This window comes from Coregonus clupeaformis, chromosome 35, assembly GCF_020615455.1.
Source record: "Coregonus clupeaformis isolate EN_2021a chromosome 35, ASM2061545v1, whole genome shotgun sequence".
NCBI lineage: Eukaryota > Metazoa > Chordata > Actinopteri > Salmoniformes > Salmonidae > Coregonus > Coregonus clupeaformis.
In genome coordinates, this window is record NC_059226.1 from 1,395,414 (window position 1) to 1,414,043 (window position 18,630).

Genomic DNA, 18,630 nt, shown 5'->3' on the forward strand with positions numbered 1-18,630 from the left:
TGTTATTCAATGTAAAGCCAGCGACTCCCTGCCAAGGTACATCTGGGCCTCCTTGTTATTGTTCTATCTAACCCACCTGGAACAGAGGGGGCAGGAGCCAAATGATACAGTCATGATAATGGATGGAGAGAGAGATACACACACAGAGAGAGAGAGAGAGAGAGAGAGAGAGAGAGAGAGAGAGAGAGAGAGAGAGAGAGAGAGAGAGAGAGAGAGAGAGAGAGAGAGAGAGAGAGAGTGCCAACATGGCTGGCAGACAGTCACATCATTTCTTAATCTCTGCTGTTTCAAGAGGCTCAAGAGAAACTCCTGATCAGACATTTGGCAAATAGATAAAGAGCAAGATATAAATAAAGAAAGCTAAAGAGAGAGAGAAAATATGTCACAGAAACCAGAGAGAGGGAGCTAAAGACAGGAGTGTTGCATGCAACGAACCAAAAACTATTTGGAGAAGGAGCCGAGCGGAACAAACTATATATTTTTTTATATAGTGAGTAGCGAATAAGTAGAGTCCTTCAAATGGGCTAGCTAAGGCATCAAGCTGCGAGAAGAGACTGGTGATTCCATATTCATAACAGGCCGTTGACAGGGAGAGGACAGGAGAGGTGCCTCCTGTCTGGCAGGTAGAATACCACTCAGCTCCTCAGATTTCCACTCCAGTGGTACAATTGACAGAAATACAGGGGGCAGAGGAGGAGAGGAGAGGCGAGGAAAGGAGAGGAGAGGAGAGGCGAGGAAAGGAGAGGAGGTGGCACTCTTGCATTTCATTTGGCACTGGTTGCATGTGGAGGAGCAGAGTAATGAGGAGAAAACTCAGCCAAGCCAGCAGCATGGCACCTCAATCACACCGTATCTATCTCTGCTCAGAGCAGCATCCACTGGGCCGTTACTGAAGGAGTTTAGCTTATCAGCTCCTCTCCTCTGAGGCCTCCCTCACTTCCATTCCTCCCTCCGGGACGCTGCCACCTCACAAGCCTCACACGCCTCTCCTAATTATGCCCCCTGTCTGTCTCCCAGCCTCTCCACACCTTCCTCCCCTCTCTCTCTCCCCCCTCTCATCTTGTCACCTCCAATTCTAGTTCAGATGGCTTATTGGCAAGGCCACTTCAGGTTCAAAACCAATGCTGGCATTCTGAGAAGATTCCATTATCATCATGACAACAGTAAATAGAGGTTGGTAATAGAATGGTAACAACAGCGGCCAACTTCAATAGATGATCATTGTTCTGAACCCTGGTCAGTTCCTTGGGATTACCTTGTTTAATTAGGGGCGTTCGAAATGCAAGGTCGTGCAAGAGCACTGAGGCTGAGAACAATTGCCATTTATCAATGGTGATCTCCTACCGGTGTGTGTATGACTCTCATAGGATTGGTTTATGCGTATGAACATTCTAAATTCCATTCGTAAGTAGTATTTGAGATAAATTGATAAATGAGGCCCCAGGTGTTCCTTGTCTATGTTCTGTCCACTTACCCACTGCCTATGCTCTATAAGAGGAACGAGACATAGACAAAGGGCTGGTTAAAAGGTTTGGCTGCATCAAATGTCCTTACAACCCTCAAAAATTATGTTTATTTTTCCCTTAGTCTGATAGTCTTTATCATGTGTGTCTTTCACTAGTAGAAGAGCTTCTAGCCAAGCCTGGCTACAGATGAAATAGTCCCGTCTTTGTGTTCACATTCAAACCCCTCTGCCCATATGTGTGAGACTAAGATATATAGAGAGAAATAGTGGGGGACATGAAAGAAAGAGAGGGAGAGAGAGCCAATTGAAGGATATGAGAGAGAGAGACAGCTTGTGTGAAAGTGTGGGCATCTAAGTGCCTCGGGAGAAACAGGCAACATTAGAATGTGAGTAACTGAACTGAGCTCTCGTGGCTCTCTGCTCTAGCGTGATGTCTCCTTCAAATGCATTGTTGTCTCTCCACTGGCTTGCCTTTTGGCCAGTGAGTATAACCTCCTAGATAACTCCTCTCCTTTCACCAACCCGTAATTGTGTGGAAAGAGTCACGATAGAGTTTACGACTCAGTTAGTTATTATAATGCGTCTGTATTAATCAGGGTTGGGGTCAATTCTATTTAATTTCCAGTCAATTCAGGAAGTACAATAAAATTCAAATTCTCTTCTATGCTTTTCAATTAGGAAACATTTGAATTTGAATTGGAGTTTGGTTCACTTTTTGGAATTGACTGGAATTTAAATGGAATTGGTCCCAACCCTGGTATTATTCCTCCGACCCTACACTACACCTCTCATCCCTAGGCGACGTGGACCCATCCTACATCTTAACATGATAGTGATCCTCATCCTACATCGACTTACTGACTACTGACACGAAGGGAACCAACAGGGTCATGAACCCTCCTCATCATATAGTCAGGCCTATAATGTGAACCGAAATGTGTTTTCTCTGTGCCTCCATCTCTCTGTGTAGGCAGAGAGAGAGAGAGCAGAAGAAAACACAATGTACTAGTAGAGAGAGATATATACACGGAATGCATAATAAATAGCCTACAGTGGCGCGATAATCTAAGAGTGAGCACTATCATGTCCTTGCTTGCTAGCTGCTGACAGTACGGGCATAATATCAAACCGTAGTCCTTCCTCTGACCGTCAGGCTCTGTGAAGCAGGAGAGGGTGTGAGCGGGTTTAAAGCTTGATCAATAGCTCGACCTTTGGGCCGATATGGCTGAATAGTATCCGTTATTCTCCTGGGACACTGCGTTCGTTCAACGGCCAGAATCAAAAACTTGCACAAGCCAGGTGAATGTCAATGTTCTTGACTTCAAAAAAGAGTGTGCATGTGTTTGTGTGCGTGTGCACGTGTGTTGTGCATGTATAAATAGTGCTCTCTGTCATCTCCGAGAACAAAGAAAGAGTAATAGAACGCAAGTTAAAGGAAAAAAGAGAGAGAGATGGAGATGGAGATAGAGAAAAGGGGAGAGTGTGTGAGAGAAAGAGAGAGTTGGAGAGAAACCGAATATTTTAACCATATACAGTGCATTCGGAAAGTGTTCAGACCCCTTGACCTTTTCCACATTTTGTTACGTTACAGCCTTATTCTAAAATGGATTAAATAAATAAAAAATCCTCATCCATCTACACGCCATACCCCGAGTGGCGCAGTGGTCTCACGCACTGCATCGCAGTGCTAGCTGTGCCACTAGAGATCCTGGTTCGAATCCAGGCTCTGTCGTAGCCGGCCGCGACCGGGAGACCCATGGGGCGGCGCACAATCTGATGAAACCAAGATTTAACTCTTTGGCCTGAATGCCAAGCGTCACGTCTGGAGAAAACCTACTGTGAAGCATGGTGGTGTCAGCATCATGCAGTGGGGATGTTTTTCAGCGGCAGAGACTGGGAGACTGGTCAGGATCGAGGGGAAGATGAACAGAGCAAAGTACAGAGAGATCCTTGATGAAAACCTGCTCCAGAGTGCTCAGGACCTCAGACTGGGGTGAAGGTTCACCTTCCAACAGGACAACGACCCTAAGCACACAGCCAAGACAACCCAGGAGTGGTTTCGGGACAAGTCTCTGAATGTCCTTGAGTGGCCCAGCCAGAGCCCGGACTTGAACCCGATCGAACATCTCTGGAGAGACCTGAAAATAGCTGTGCAGCAACGCTCCCCATCCAACCTGACGGAGCTTGAGAGGATCTGGAGAGAAGAATGGGAGAAACTCCCCAAATACAGGTGTGCCAAGCTTGTAGCGTCATACCCAAGAAGACTCGAGGCTGTAATCGCTGCCAAAGGTGCTTCAACAAAGTACTGAGTAAAGGGTCTGAATACTTATGTAAATGTAATATTTAAGTTTATTATTGTTTATAACCTGTTTTTGCTTTGTCATTATGGGGTATTGTGTGTAGATTGCTGAGGGGGAAAAATTTTTTATTCCATTTTAGAATAAGGCTGTAACGTAACAAAATGTTGAAAAAATCAAAAGGTCTGAATACTTTCCGAATGCACTGTATATGATCAAATTCACCCAATTAAAGCCTGCAGGATATATACAAGGCCGTACCATGAAATACAATGGCACAACCAAAAAAAGCTATGAAAGAAAAACTGAAATAGAGGTGCTAGTGTCAGAGGTTGAGTACTACCAAAAGGTTTTATTTGGCTCGCTCAGTTGTGGCTTGACCAGTAAAGAATAAAACTACAAAGAGAGGACCATTAGGACAATTCAATTTGGTTTAGCTATGGCAAATATACTTCGACTGAGTAGGCAACACTCACCAATAAGCCATCAATCCTCAACAGCTCTCTCCTGTAGGCGTATTGGCCAACATTGCTGTTCTGCAGAATGAACGAGTCGTGCTATTGCTGTTCTGCAGAATGAACGAGTCGTGAGCTCCACCTGGCCAATTTACGACCACATTCAGCAGCGTTTTTTGCGCATCACATCACATAACCATAGAACTAATTTTGGGATAGTGCTTTTATGGCGATGTCGGTGAAGTCTATTGCTCCATTCGGTTTTTGGAAACAATATCTGATGAGCCAATCTGTACTTTCTGCAAAAAAAGTCCCACCTATCTCTAAAAACGAGCTCTCTGTGAAATGCAGTGTGTGCCAAAACTTTAAACAGAGCAAGATCAGCCATCTCTCATTCGATTTCACATTATCTCAGTCTTTCATAGTATTTCAACAATGGTTTCACTTTCACACGTACCTCTAATTTAACAAATTACTGTACTTTATTTTGATTACTATCTTAACAAATGCACTGATGTGGTCAAATTATATGAAATAGCCTGTCAAGAAATGTTGCATGAATTCACAATGGAAATACAATGAAATATATATATTTAAAAAGTATTACTCACACAATTTCACAAATGTTCAACATACAGTGCATAGAGACAGTCTACACCCACTTGAATGTTTTTCTAATTTAGCTGCCTTAATATTACATCTAAAAAGGGGTTAAATTAGATTTTTTTCCTACAAATCTACACAACCTACTCCACATTTTTTAAGTGAAAGAAAGTTTTTGAAAATGTTCCACAAAAAAATAATAATAGTGAAATACAGTATCATAATTGGATAAGTCTCCACCCCCCTGAGTTAAAACTTGGTGGAAGCACCTCTGGCAGCCATTACAGCTGTGAATCATTGTCATTAAGATTCTACCAACTTTGCACGACTTTTAGGGAAACATGCAGTGCCTTCAGAAAGTATTTATACCCCTTGACTTTTTCCACATTTTGTTGTGCTACAGCCTGAATTTAAAAAATTGACCAAATTTAGATTGTTTTTTTTACGCACAATACCCCATAATGTCAAAGTGGAATTATGTTTTTTGAAAATGTTTACAAATGAATAAAAACGAAAAAGCTGAAATGTCTTGAGCAATAAGCATTCTAACCCTTTGTTATGGCAAGCCTAAATAAGTTCAGGAGTGAAAATTTGCTTAACAAGTCGAAATAAGTTGCATGGACTCACTCTGTGTGCCATAATAGTGTTTAATATGATTCTTGACTACCTCATCTCTGTACCCCACACATACAATTATCTGTAAGGTCCCTCATTCGAGCAGTGAATTTCAAACACTGATTCAACCACAAAGACCAGTGAGGTTTTCCAATTCTTCGCAAAGAAGGGCACCCATTGGTAAATGTTTTTTTTTTTTAAAGGGATAAAAAAGAAACTTGAATGAGTAGGTGTGTCCAAACCTTTGACTGGTACTCTATATATACTTAACATCTAATCAAGATACACTACCGGTCAAAAGGGTTTTTCTTTATTTTTACTATTTTCTACAGTGTAGAATAATAGTGAAGACATTAAAACTATGAAATAACACATATGGAATCATGTAGTAACCAAAAAAGTTTTAAACAAATCAAAATATATTTTATATTTGAGATTCTTCAAATAGCCACCCTTTGCCTTGATGACAGCTTTGCCCACTCTTGGCATTCTCTCAACCAGCTTCACCTGGAATGCTTTTCCAACAGTCTTGAAGGAGTTCCCACATATGCTGAGCACTTGTTGGCTCCTTTTCCTTCACTTTGCCGTCCGACTCATCCCAAACCATCTCAATTGGGTTGAGGTCGGGGGATTGTGGAGGCCAGGTCATCTGATGCAGCACTCCATCACTCTCCTTCTTGGTAAAATAGCCCTTACACAGCCTGGAGGTGTGTTGGGTCGTTGTCTTGTTGAAAAACAAATGATAGTCCTACTAAGCCCAAACCAGATGGGATAGCGTATCGTTGCGGAATGCTGTGGTAGCCATGCTGGTTAAGTGTGCCTTCAATTCGAAATAAATCACCAACAGTGTCACCAGCAAAGCACCTCCACACCATAACACCTCCTCCTCCATGCTTTATGGTGGGAACTACACATGCAGAGATCATCTGTTCACCCACACCGAGTCTCACAAAGACATGGCGGTTGGAACCAAAAATCTCAATTTTGGACTCCAGACCAAATGACAAATTTCCACCAGTCTAATGTCCATTGCTCATGTTTCTTAGCCCAAGCAGGTCTCTTCTTATTATTGGTGTCCTTTAGTAGTGGTTTCTTTGCAGCAATTCGACCATGAAGGCCTGATTCACACAGTCCCCTCTGAACAGTTGATGTTGAGACGTGTTTGTGACTTGAACTCTGTGAAGCATTTATTTGGGCTGCAATTTCTGAGGCTGGTAGCTCCAATGAACTTATCCTCTGCAGCAGAGGTAATTCTGGGTCTTCCACTCCTGTGGCGGTCCTCATGAGAGCCAGTTTCATCATAGCACTTGCTGGTTTTTGCGACTGCACTTGAAGAAACGTTCAAAGCTCTTGAAATGTTCCATGTTGACTGACCTTCATGTCTTAAAGTAATGATGGACTGTCATTTCTCTTTGCTTATTTGAGCTGTTCTTGCCATAATATGGACTTGGTCTTTTACCAAATAGGGCTATCTTCTGTATAAATTTCACAAATTAACTTTCAAGAAGGCACACCTGTTAACTGAAATGCATTCCAGGCGACTACCTCATGAAGCTGGTTGAGAGATTGCCAAGATTGTGCAAAGCTGTCATCAAGGCAAAGGGTGGCTATTTGAAGAAAAAGTAAAGGGGTGTGAATACTTTCTGAAGGCATTGTATTTGTCAAAATTGCTCAAGCTCATTAAAATTATTTCATGCAAAAAGAATTTTTTGCCTTACTGCTGTACAAATGCATTGAAAAACATATTCACTACATGGAACAACAGATAGTACCAAAAAAATATAAACAGAAAGTTTGTTCTGAAGTGTCTCTCCTATATCTGAGAGGTATAAGAAAGATCAGTAAATATTTGTTTGTTTTTTTACATGTATTTAACCCCATATTTTTGGCATCAAACAGTCTCCATCAGTGGAGGCTGCTGAGGGGAGGACGGCTCATATTAATGGCTGGAATGGAGTAAACGGAATGGTATCAACAACATGGAAATCATGTGTTTGATACCATTCCATTGACTCTATTCCAGCCATTATTATCAGCTGTCCTCCCCTCAGCAGCCTCCACTAGTCTCCATATATACTGTACTTCTATAAATGTTTTCAACTGGTACCGGGGGACCTTCAGATGAGTCTTGTGAGGCCTGTAGGCGTCCTAGAGCAAAACAACCGTTGCACAGAGGGGGTAGCCCAAATGGTATTAGTGGGTAGCCCAAACGGTTCGGACGCTACAGGCAGAAGTTGGCAGATTGGCTGTACTGACTTCAGACGAGCCTCCTGACACTTATGGAGGTCATAGAGAAAAACGGAGAACATCATTGTGTTTGTAAGAGTCTCATCTTTCCATAGAGGGGTTTGTAGGCCAAACTGTTCAGACGCTACAGACGATGCAGTGCATTAAGACGTACAACTGACAGATTTCTAGGGGATTTTGTATTATGCTAATTGATTTCCGCAGGGGCGCAGACATCAACCTTATGGGATGACATTTGCTTGAAAATCAGAGACAAGGTTTGAATATTGCTGTCCATCAATGACTCCCAACCAAATTGACTGAGTTTTAGCAATTTTGACGTAAACAATGTATATATGTTGGAGTTCTGCGAAGTTGGTAGAATCTTAATGAAAATGATTCACAGCTGTAATGGCTGCCAAAAGTGCTTCCACCAAGTATTAACTCAGTGGGGTGGAGACTTATCCAATTATGATATTTCAGTCGATTTATTTATATACATTTTTACCATATTCAAAAACTTTCACTTTGAAAATGTGGAGTAGGTTGTGTAGATCTGTAAGAAAAAAATTGAATTAAATCCCTTTCTAGATAACATTTTAAGGCAGCAAAATGTGAAAAACATTCAAGGGGGTGTAGACTTTCTATAAGCACTGTGTTTTTTCCCCATTCACTAGGCTACACTTGACAAGCAGTTCCCTTATTCCACCACTTGGCACCGTGTGTACACATGGTCATGGCTGTGCGTAAATTTACGCACACTCTCAGGCAAACTTTCATATTGATAAATCTCACACAGCGTGGAAATGATCTCACACGTGGTTTACGCACAGATTTGTGCCTACGCATGATTGATAAATTAGGTCCCTGGTGCGCTGTCATCTACTATTCTATCTTAAAAGATTAACCTGAAGCTGGGAATATTGACTTTTATGTGAGTGTCAAAATTATTCTTTGATCTTTTTTAACCAGACATCCCTCTATGGATTTTCTCAGATGTAATAGCAGTGGTCGGTTATTCTGTCTTTTTGGTAAAATATTAATTTTTTCTGTTTGTTCACACAAATCATGAATGATTCAGAAAGAGAGTTGTTCAAAGACTCTGAGACAAATCACCCAACACCCCAATTAGAAGACAATGGTTTGTGAGTGAGTGCGTGCGTGCGTGTGTGCATGTGTTCATGTGTGTGTGTGTGTGTGTGTGTGTGTGTGTGAGTGTGAATGTGTGTGTCTCACCCATTATGTTGGGATTGTGTCGACTGGAATCCCCCACATGAGTAATTAATAAAAATTAACCAACATTGTTTCTCCGAAACGGAAATGTGATATTGTGTGAATGTAATTTCTGCTGAGAGAGATAAAAATAGTTACTGGCGTAAAGCTCATTACCTATATTGAGTGCATCCGAAAAAGACACTCACTTCAAAATCTGCTACACACAGTTAAACCTAACACCAACTATACTCTACATGCAGTATATGTTACTAAATAAATGGCCCAAAACAATGAACGCTTCTTTAGATAATTACACTATGGTGCAGTTGGCTAGCGCAACGACCATGATAAGTCTAATGTGTGTGTCCCAAATGGTACCCAATTCCCTATATAGTACACTACTTTTGACCAAAACTCTATGGGCCCTGGTTCAAAAGTAGTGTAGTAAAATCGAATTAGGGTACCATTTGGGACACTGTCTACTGACTGGCGCAGCTGTGCTGAGGGATATTAGAGTATAGTGGATTGATGTGCACTGGGTGCAGTGCATTAACATTGCTTGATTGCTCTATGGTGGCCACCCCCTGGCTCCCACACACACACATACGTACACACACACTCCCCATACAATGTTAATTTCTCTACTATAAGCTGCCTCCAACGTTGTTTTAGCGAATTTGGCAGTACGTCCAACCAGCCACACAACCGCAGACCACGTGTAACCACGCCAGCCCAGGATCTCCACATCCGGCTTCTTCACCTGCGGGATCGTCTGAAACCAGCCACCCGGACAGCTGATGAAACTGAGGAGTATTTCTGTCTGTAATAAAGCCCTTTTGTGGGGAAAAATTCATTCTGATTGAAGGTCCTGGCTTTCCAGTCGGTCGGCCTGGCTCCCAAGTGGGTGGGCCTCCCAGGCCCACCCATGGCTACGCCCCTGCCCAGTCATGTGAAATCCATATATTAGGGCCTAATGAACTGATTTCCTTATATGAACTGTAACTCAGTAAATTCGTTGAAATTGTTGCATATTGCGTTTATATTTTTGTTCAGTATACATTTAGGGGAATAATTATCATTGTTGTAGTTATTATAATGCTGTGATGCCATTTAGAGCTGCAGTTTAAGCCTGACTGCTTCTTAAGTCGAATGAACTTTAGTGCTCTCTCTTCCTCAGGCCTTGAGCTGGTGTTATGCTCGCTGTATATATTAGAGCTACTATTCACAGTCTTATTACAGTTCATTCACACTATATACTACACCCACACATCTGACACATGTAGCCCACAACTTCAAGGTCATACCGATCTTGGTGTGAGTGTGTGTGCCTGTGCCTGTGCCTGTGTGTGTGTGTGTGTGTGTGTGTGTGTGTGTGTGTGTGTGTGTGTGTGTGTGTGTTGACATGCATGCTTGCATTTTTGTGCTTGCTTGGTGGTGTGATTCTCAAGCGACATGGTTATAAATGTCATTTTGTCAGTTGGCCTACAGAGGAAGAGAAGGTATCACTGACTCGCTGACATGCTTCCTAAAACAAACAGGAACACACTGACATTAGAACCCAAGGAGAGCTAGAAAACGTATGACTTTGATATACAACACACTGATATTAACTCAAAAAGTGTTTTGTTTCCATCCATTATTCGTACTAAATTACATATTTCACACACATCATTCCTCAAACTCAAACTTGCATCCAGCATTAGTTATGACGACATCGCCAGGGATACAGCGTCTGTCTCCCATATTACATTTGTAGCATTGCCGGGTGCAACTCAACACCTCTCTCTTGAGTTGTACGTCGACAGATACTCCTGAGGAATCTCCTCACCCCTCTACTCCCTCTCCCCCCTCACCTCCCTCTCGCTCGCTTTCCCTTCTCAAACTCATTTCCTCACCTTCCTTTCACTTATACCTCCCTCCTCAAATCCCCACACCCTTCTACTCTCCCTCTCTTCCCTCTCCTCATATCTCTTTCCCCATGTTCTCCCTCTTCCCTCATATCTCCCCTTCACAATCTCATATTCTCCCAAAGCCTGTCTCTCTGGTCTAAAGCACCGGTTGAAGGGATTACACACCTCCCTGTGCCAAGTCCATTTCAGACCAGCTCTGATACTCTGTCTACGTCCCAAATGGCACCCTATTCCCTATATAGTGCCCTACTTCTTACCAGAGCCCTTAGGACCATGGTCAAAAGGAGTACATTGCATATACAGTTGAAGTCTGAAGTTTACATACACCTTAGCCAAATACGTTTCAACTCAGTTTTTCACAATTCCTGACATTTAATCCGAGTAAAAATTCCCTGATTTAGGTCAGTTAGGATCACCACTTTATTTTAAGAATGTGAAATGTCAGAATAATAGCACAGAAAATGATTTATTTCAGCTTTTATTTCCCAGTGGGTCAGAAGTTTACATACACTCAATTAGTTTTTGGTAGCATTGCCTTTACATTTCTTGGGTAGCCTTCCACAAGCTTCCCACAATAAGTTGGGTGAATTTTGGCCCAATCCTCCTGACAGAGCTGGTGTAACTGAGTCAGGTTTGTAGGCCTTCTTGCTCACACATTTCCTATAGGATTGAGGTCAGGGCTTTGTGATGGCCACTCCAATACCTTGACTTTGTTGTCCTTAAGCCATTTTGCCACAACTTTGGAAGTATGCTTGGGGTCATTGTCCAGTTGGAAGACCCATTTACGACCAAGCTTTAACTTCCTGACTGATGTCTTGAGATGTTGCTTCAATATATCCACATCATTTTCCTTCCTCACGATGCCATCTATTTTGTGAAGTGCACCAGTCCCTCCTGCAGCAAAGGACCCCCACAGCATGATGCTGCCACCCCCGTGCTTCACGGTTGGGATGGTGTTCTTCGGCTTGCAAGCTCCCCCTTTTTCCTCCAAACATAACGATGGTCATTATGGCCAAACAGTTCTATTTTTGTTTCATCAGACCAGAGGACATTTCTCCAAAAAGTACGATCTTTGTCCCCATGTGCAGTTGCAAACCGTAGTCTGGCTTTTTTATGGCGGTTTTGGAGCAGTGGCTTCTTCCTTGCTGAGCGGCCTTTCAGGTTATGTCGATATAGGACTCGTTCTACTGTGGATATAGATAATTTTGTACCTGTTTCCTCCAGTATCTTCACAAGGTCCTTGTCTCCTTCCTGAGCGGTATGACGGCTGCGTGGTCCCATGGTGTTTATACTTGTGTACTATTGTTTGTACAGATGAACGTGGTACCTTCAGGCATTTGGAAATTACTCCCAAGGATGAACCAGACTTGTGGAGGTCTACAATTTTTTTTCTGAGGTCTTGTCTGATTTATTTAGATTTTCCCATGATGTCAAGCAAAGAGGCACTGAGTTTGAAGGTAGGCCTTGAAATACATCCACAGGTACACCTCCAATTGACTCAAATTATGTCTAAAGCCATGACATCATCTTCTGGAATTTTCAAAGCTGTTTAAAGGCACAGTCAACTTAGTGTATGTAAACTTCTAATACCAATGGAATTGTGATACAGTGAATTATAAGTGAAATAATCTGTCTGTAAACAATTGTTGGAAAAATTACTTGTGTCATGCACAAAGTAGATGTCCTAACCGACTTGCCAAAACTATAGTTTGTTAACAAGAGATTTGTGGAGTGGTTGAAAAACGAGTTTTAATGACTCCAACCTAAGTGTATGTAAACTTCCGACTTCAACTGTAGGACTAGGGTACCATTTGGGACGTATACTCTGTGTGATTAACCCACCCATCGTCTCTGTTGAGGTTCAGCTTTTCTATTGCGGCCACCATCATCTCAAGGGGCTTTCAAGATTTATTGTAATGATTTAGTTCAGATTTGTTGGCGCGATTCACATTGGTTGTCCATACTGGTGTGACCAACTGGATCTGTTAGCCTGCTAAGCCTAGGCATTAACTTGGCGCTAACACAAGTCTTCAGGTCTAAGAAAAGTTAGGCTACTAATCATGCGAGTGCAGTTCACCTGTATGGTCGTCCTTTGAGGTTGACGACAAGACACTGGCGTCCATCTGATTTTTTTCCCTATAGTTTGAGGAACCTTCCTTCATCACATTCGACCAAAACTCAATTTGTCCTCTTTCTCTCCCTGCCTCTCCTTTCTCTTTTTTCCTGTCTCTTTCATCTGTATCTTCTGCACACTATTACTCTCCTAGCCTTCAGACTGGCCCATCATTCTTACTGTCTCTGTGCGTCTCTTGGTATTCCTCTTTTGGGTGTGTCTTCCTCAGCCCTGCGGCGTTCTGTCTATTCTTGCATCAGAACGAAACAGCGTTACATCATTGCAACGGAACGGCTGATCATGCGGAGTGAGAGAGGAGGCCCATCCATCTTAATATTTCAAATGCAGACTCCAATTTATTAAGGCTAGGAGAGGATCCCTGCAGATGGACGACCCAGTAGCTCCTTTATTAAACAAGTCATTAATTTCTGTCCCATGGCCGTCCAGCTCTCATTCTCCTCTCATTCCCTCTGTCAGGACCCATGGATGTCCTTGTCCATCTTGTCCTTTCTCTTTCTTTATCGCTCTCTCTCTCTCTCTCTCTCTCTCTCTCTCTCTCTCTCTCTCTCTCTCTCTCTCTCTCTCTCTCTCTCTCTCTCTCTCTCTCTCTCTCTCTCTCTCTCTCTCTCTCTCTCTCTCTCTCCCTCTCTCTGTCTCTCTCTACCTCCCCTTGGACAGTATCTAATTCCATCGCCTCTCCATTGCCTACCCTTTGTCTTTCTCTCTCTCTTTACACCTTTCATGTTCCCTTCATCCCTTGTTCCCTTGTTCCCTTTATCCCTCTCAGTGTCAATTTTTGCTCTGTGTCTCCCTTGGAGAAAATGCTGAAACAGAGAAATGTAATAGTTGAAGGGAGGATGATGATGATGATTTTCTGTAATGGGTCTATCATGTGATGTCCCACAGCAGGCCAGACAGACAGCAACAGCAATGCCCCTACATACCCACATCTACTGCCAGGTGGCAAGGCTCAGCACAGCACAGCTAAACAAGTAAACAATGCATTGCTTTCAGTGGGTTGCTGAAACAGACTTCGCCAGTATTTTACTGGATACTGATGACACAGTAAATAAACCAGGCTACAAGAAAAGGCTGGCCCTCCAAAATGTCCATAAAAGAAGAAGAAAAAATATGTAACCTCGTTTGAAAAAATAAAAGCCTTCATATTGTCCAACTTTTCATCCAGACCCACACTGTTCTGCAAAGATGACATTTGGAGATCCCACTACCTCTCATCTCACCCTGGACCAGCCGCACAGCCCTTCTGCCTCTTCAAAAGCTGTCAGTTTCAAAGGGACTGAGATTTTGTCTGTTTTAGCTGAGCTTTTTTAGGACTTTTTCAAAGCTTCCCTCCGTCCCCCACCTCCTGTCCCCGCTCTCTCTCTTTCTCTCCCTGGAATTCGGCTTCCTCTAAAACATATTCAGTTTTATCCTCTCACTCTGTCTTCCCCAGAATAACTCTGTCTTTGTTATTGCAGGGAAACAGGGAAATATGTAAACATATTTGTGCTTTCTTCAGCCACAGGAAGTGGCTCTCGCTAGGAAATGTGTTATAAAGAGGAGGCCTTCGAACGACAGTCGCCCACCAGAAACGTAAAAAATAAATATGTGGTTTGGCTAAAGTATAACCATATTTGACATTTAGTTTCATATTATAACTTTGTTTCAGAGTAGACCTAGTGTGAAAATGTCACAGACTTAGACGAACTGAAATCAAACACTCAAAGACCTCATTACAGTTTCAAATCAAATGTTATTTGTCACATGCTGTGTAAACAACAGGTGTAGACTAACAGTGAAATGCTTACTTGTGGCGCAGTGGTCTAAGGCACTGCATCGCAGTGCTAACTGTGCCACTAGAGATCCTGGTTCGAATCCAGGCTCTGGATTCGAACGTAGCCGGCCGCGACCGGGAGACATGGGGCGGCGCACAATTGGCCCAGCGTCGTCCAAGGTAGGGGAGGGTTTGGCCGGCAGGGATGGCGTTTGCAATGCCAGGGTTGTGGGTTCGATTCTCATGGGGGACCAGTATGAAAAAAATAATGTATGCACTCACTAACTGTAAGTCGCTCTGGATAAGAGCGTCTGCTAAAATGACTAAAATGTAAAATGTTACTTATGGGCCCTTCCCAACAATACAGAGAGAAAAAAAAGAGAAATAGTAGAAAATAAATTGAAAAATAACAACACAAGGAATAAGTACATAATGAGTAACTATAACCTAGCTATATACACGTGGTACCAGTACCGAGTCGATGTGCAGGGGTACGAGGTAATTGAGGTAGGTATGTGCATATAGGTAGGGATAAAGTAACTAGGCAACGGAATAGATAATAAACAGTAACAGCAGCGTATGTGGTGAGTCAAAAGAGATTAGTGCAAAAAGTGTCAATGCAGATAGTCCGGGTAGCTATTGGTTAACTATTTAACTAACTATTTAGCAGTCTTATAGCTTAGGGGTAGAAGCTGTTCAGGGTCCTGTTGGTTCCAGACTTGGTGCATCGGTACCGCTTGCATCGGTAACACCCAAGCACGCTGTGGGGTTAAGTCATGCCTCTCGTGGCTCTTGGCTGCATGGACCTGAAAGGCAGAGAGAGGAGGATGATACATTTAGTCTAAGGAAGGATGGAGAGCACAAAAGTTTAGTGGAAGGAAGGAAGGAAGGGGCCCCTTAAAAGGAGGGAATATACCTCTTCATGCAGTGAACGGAAGGCGGAAGGGATGATATCATGAAGGGAAAGAGAGGAGAGAAAGAGTTAAAGATATATAGTGCTTGAGCGCATTAGAATTGGATGGGGGAATAATATTCCCATGAGTGGTACCAGAGGGAATAAGGAATAGGAGAAAGAGGTCTAAATTATAGAGTTATAAATTGCAGAGAAGTACAGATGGGGAGGTGTTCCATATCAAAGTAATTGATTGGAAATATGTCACGATGACTCAACAGCTAATCAAACTGCGTGATTAACCTCATTTGAGAAATGCATGTCATTCCAGAAACAAAACTTTATCAGATTCTTTAAAAAGTACAGCATCTGCTCCATAAACATTCCTGTTGAGATATGGTAAGAAGGTTTAATAGCAGCAGTCACTGAGGTCCCCTCCTCATCACACCATGTCCCAGTACATTTACACATGGGAGCTCAGTGACCCACACCACCACTGCCTCCCTACAAGCATTTCGCTATAACATCTGCTAAATATATGTATGTGACCAACACAATTTGATTTGATTTGATCATATCCAATAGTAAACCTGTTTATTGCTCTCTTTAAGTACAATACACTAGCACCGCAGCCCACATCGCACTCTCCATCTCTGCCTTCAAACCCACCTTTTCAAAGGTCAAAGAGTACACACACACACGCATGCATGCGCACGCACACACACAATATACACAAACACACACACACAATCCCCCCCACACACACACTTCAATAATATCTCAGACATGGAAACAGCTGATGTGTGCAGTCCACTGGTACAGCCATAATCAGTAATACATATCTATATGTGACAGGCTTTAGAGATTCCTGAGGGGGTGCTGCCCCAACCAGATTGACCTGACCCACCAAGCCTCTGTGTTTTATGGTTAGATGATGCTGAGACCCTGTTTGGATTCGTTCCCCACAAAGTAATATAGCCTGCGTCCCAAATGACGCCCTGCCCCCTATATAGTGCACTAATTTTGACCACACCTACACTGTACATATGTAGGATCTTAATTTGATCACTTTTTTGTTGCTGAGATTTTCCTGAACTGCAGGAAATGCAGATGAGCTTCATGATTTACATAAATTCACTGAGAATTCGCATTAAAACATGGTTATATTAACAGTATTGCACTTTTCATGTAGCCTAATTTTGACCAGCTAATAGCCTAACCACCGATCAAGCAACATTAGGGACTAAACGTTCCAATCCTGTTGCTGCAGGATTATTTTGCTGCGATAATACTGGTCAAATTAAGATGCTACATCTGTATATAGGAAAAAGGGTGCCATTTGGGACAAACTCATATGAGCATAGAGCATAAGGTAGCCCACGGATATCAGATTTCAGTTACAGTTAAGATCATGGACGTAAAAAGAAGTCATGATTGTTCCGGATTTACCTTCAGCTTTGCTTTGCCTTGTGTCTGCTATATATAGATTAATTAGGGACAGACAGAAAAATAATAGGATAATGAAGGTGGATGTAAAGGGATGGATTAAGGAAGTTGGCTGATGGTTTTAATCCCCCATCAGAAGGAAAGGTAGATGAGAGAGACGTTAAAATAGGGATGGCCATACATTACAATTAGAAAATACAACTACAAAATACCCTAAAGACCAATGTATCAAAATAAAATATAAGATACTTTTGCAAAGTATTGTATTTAATTTAAATACATGTCTTTTGTATTATAAAATACAAGTAAACGACCGAACAGAAACAACATTCTCAGTAACGGTTACAGAAACGTCTTACTTACTACGACTGTGATATGTTGTTGTTTATCTACCTTAGATGAATGCACTGTCACTCTGGATAAGAGTGTCTGCTAAATTACCAAAATGTAAATGTAAATGTGAAAATGAACAACAGCAAAGCACACTGGCTATTGCCATTGGCCTTGTTTCGGGGCAGCGCTCATTAGAATAATACTCAGCATGCCTTGCAATTGTTCATTTTTACATATACATTTACATTTAGTTAATTTAGCAGACACTCTTATCACACCATAGTGACATCAAACTTTTGATACCAATGTAGGGTGAAAGGGGGCCACAAAATGTTTAACTTCTATAAAGAAATGGTATAGAAAAGTATTTTGTATTTTTTAAATTACAGCTTTCGAAAATATATTGTTACAAAATACATTGGACTGTAGTTCAGCCCAATGTAATACACATACAAAATACTCAGAAGTAATTCAAATACGTATTTCAAATACATGTAACAGAACTACTACCCTTCTCTGCTTTGAGAATGGTTAAGTGTGAGAGACAGGGCAAGTTGGAGACAAAGAAAGGCTTAGGAGATGAAGAGAGTGACAGAGCGAGAGGAGGAAAGAGAGAGATAAAATTACAAAACGAGAGAGTTTCTGAGAAAGAGAGAAATCAAGGGAGGATCTAAGGACAGAGCACCCTGAGCGGGAGGTGTGAGAAAATCAGATGGGTGTAGGGAAGGCGAGAAAGAGCGAGAGTAAAGAAAAGGGTGTCAGGTGGAATGGGTGCTGGAGCCTGAGCAGGTGATTATTAATAGCAGGGGTTTGATTAGTTAAGTGTGGTTAAGGGAAGCGATAGGGTTTCCATTTTCCCTCCTAAAATAGGCGGAGGGGAGGGGTATAAAAAAGAAAGGAGTGGACCCTCGTCTCTTTATCAGACCTCCACCCCACCTCTCTGGCCCCTTTCTCCGTCTCCTCCATACTACTCCTCACCTTAACTCAGGTAAGGCTGCGCGCTTTGGGCAACAACCAGGGTTGGGGTCAATTCAATTTTAATTCAGCCAATTCAGGAAGTGAACATTGAGATTTCAGTTTACTTCCTGAATTGAAATGGAATTGACCCCAACCCTAGTAATAACATGGAAGAGGCTCCATAAATTGGTCACCACAGTAGAGAATATCAATAGTTCAATGTTAAGCAGTTTTGCAGTACACTTACTAACAACTACTTTGTGGGAAAAATGTCAAAAATTCTATGCAAAATTGTGAGGGTAAGCTCTTGTTTAAGTATGTAGGTAGTT

General features: G+C 42.2%; 1 protein-coding gene across 2 annotated transcripts in view; it reads left to right on the forward strand.

Moving 5' to 3' along the window:
- LOC121551123 (parvalbumin-7) overlaps positions 1 to 18,630 on the forward strand; it is a 44,693-nt gene that overhangs the window by 16,979 nt on the left and 9,084 nt on the right. Inside the window, exon 1 of one of the 2 annotated variants that reach the window (XM_041863672.1) lies at positions 18,226 to 18,332. The exons of the other annotated variant lie outside the window; for it this stretch is intronic. The gene's annotated coding sequence lies outside the window, so the exon portion shown is untranslated. Of the gene's footprint in view, positions 1 to 18,225; positions 18,333 to 18,630 lie in introns of those variants that run through there. 2 annotated transcript variants of the gene reach the window in all.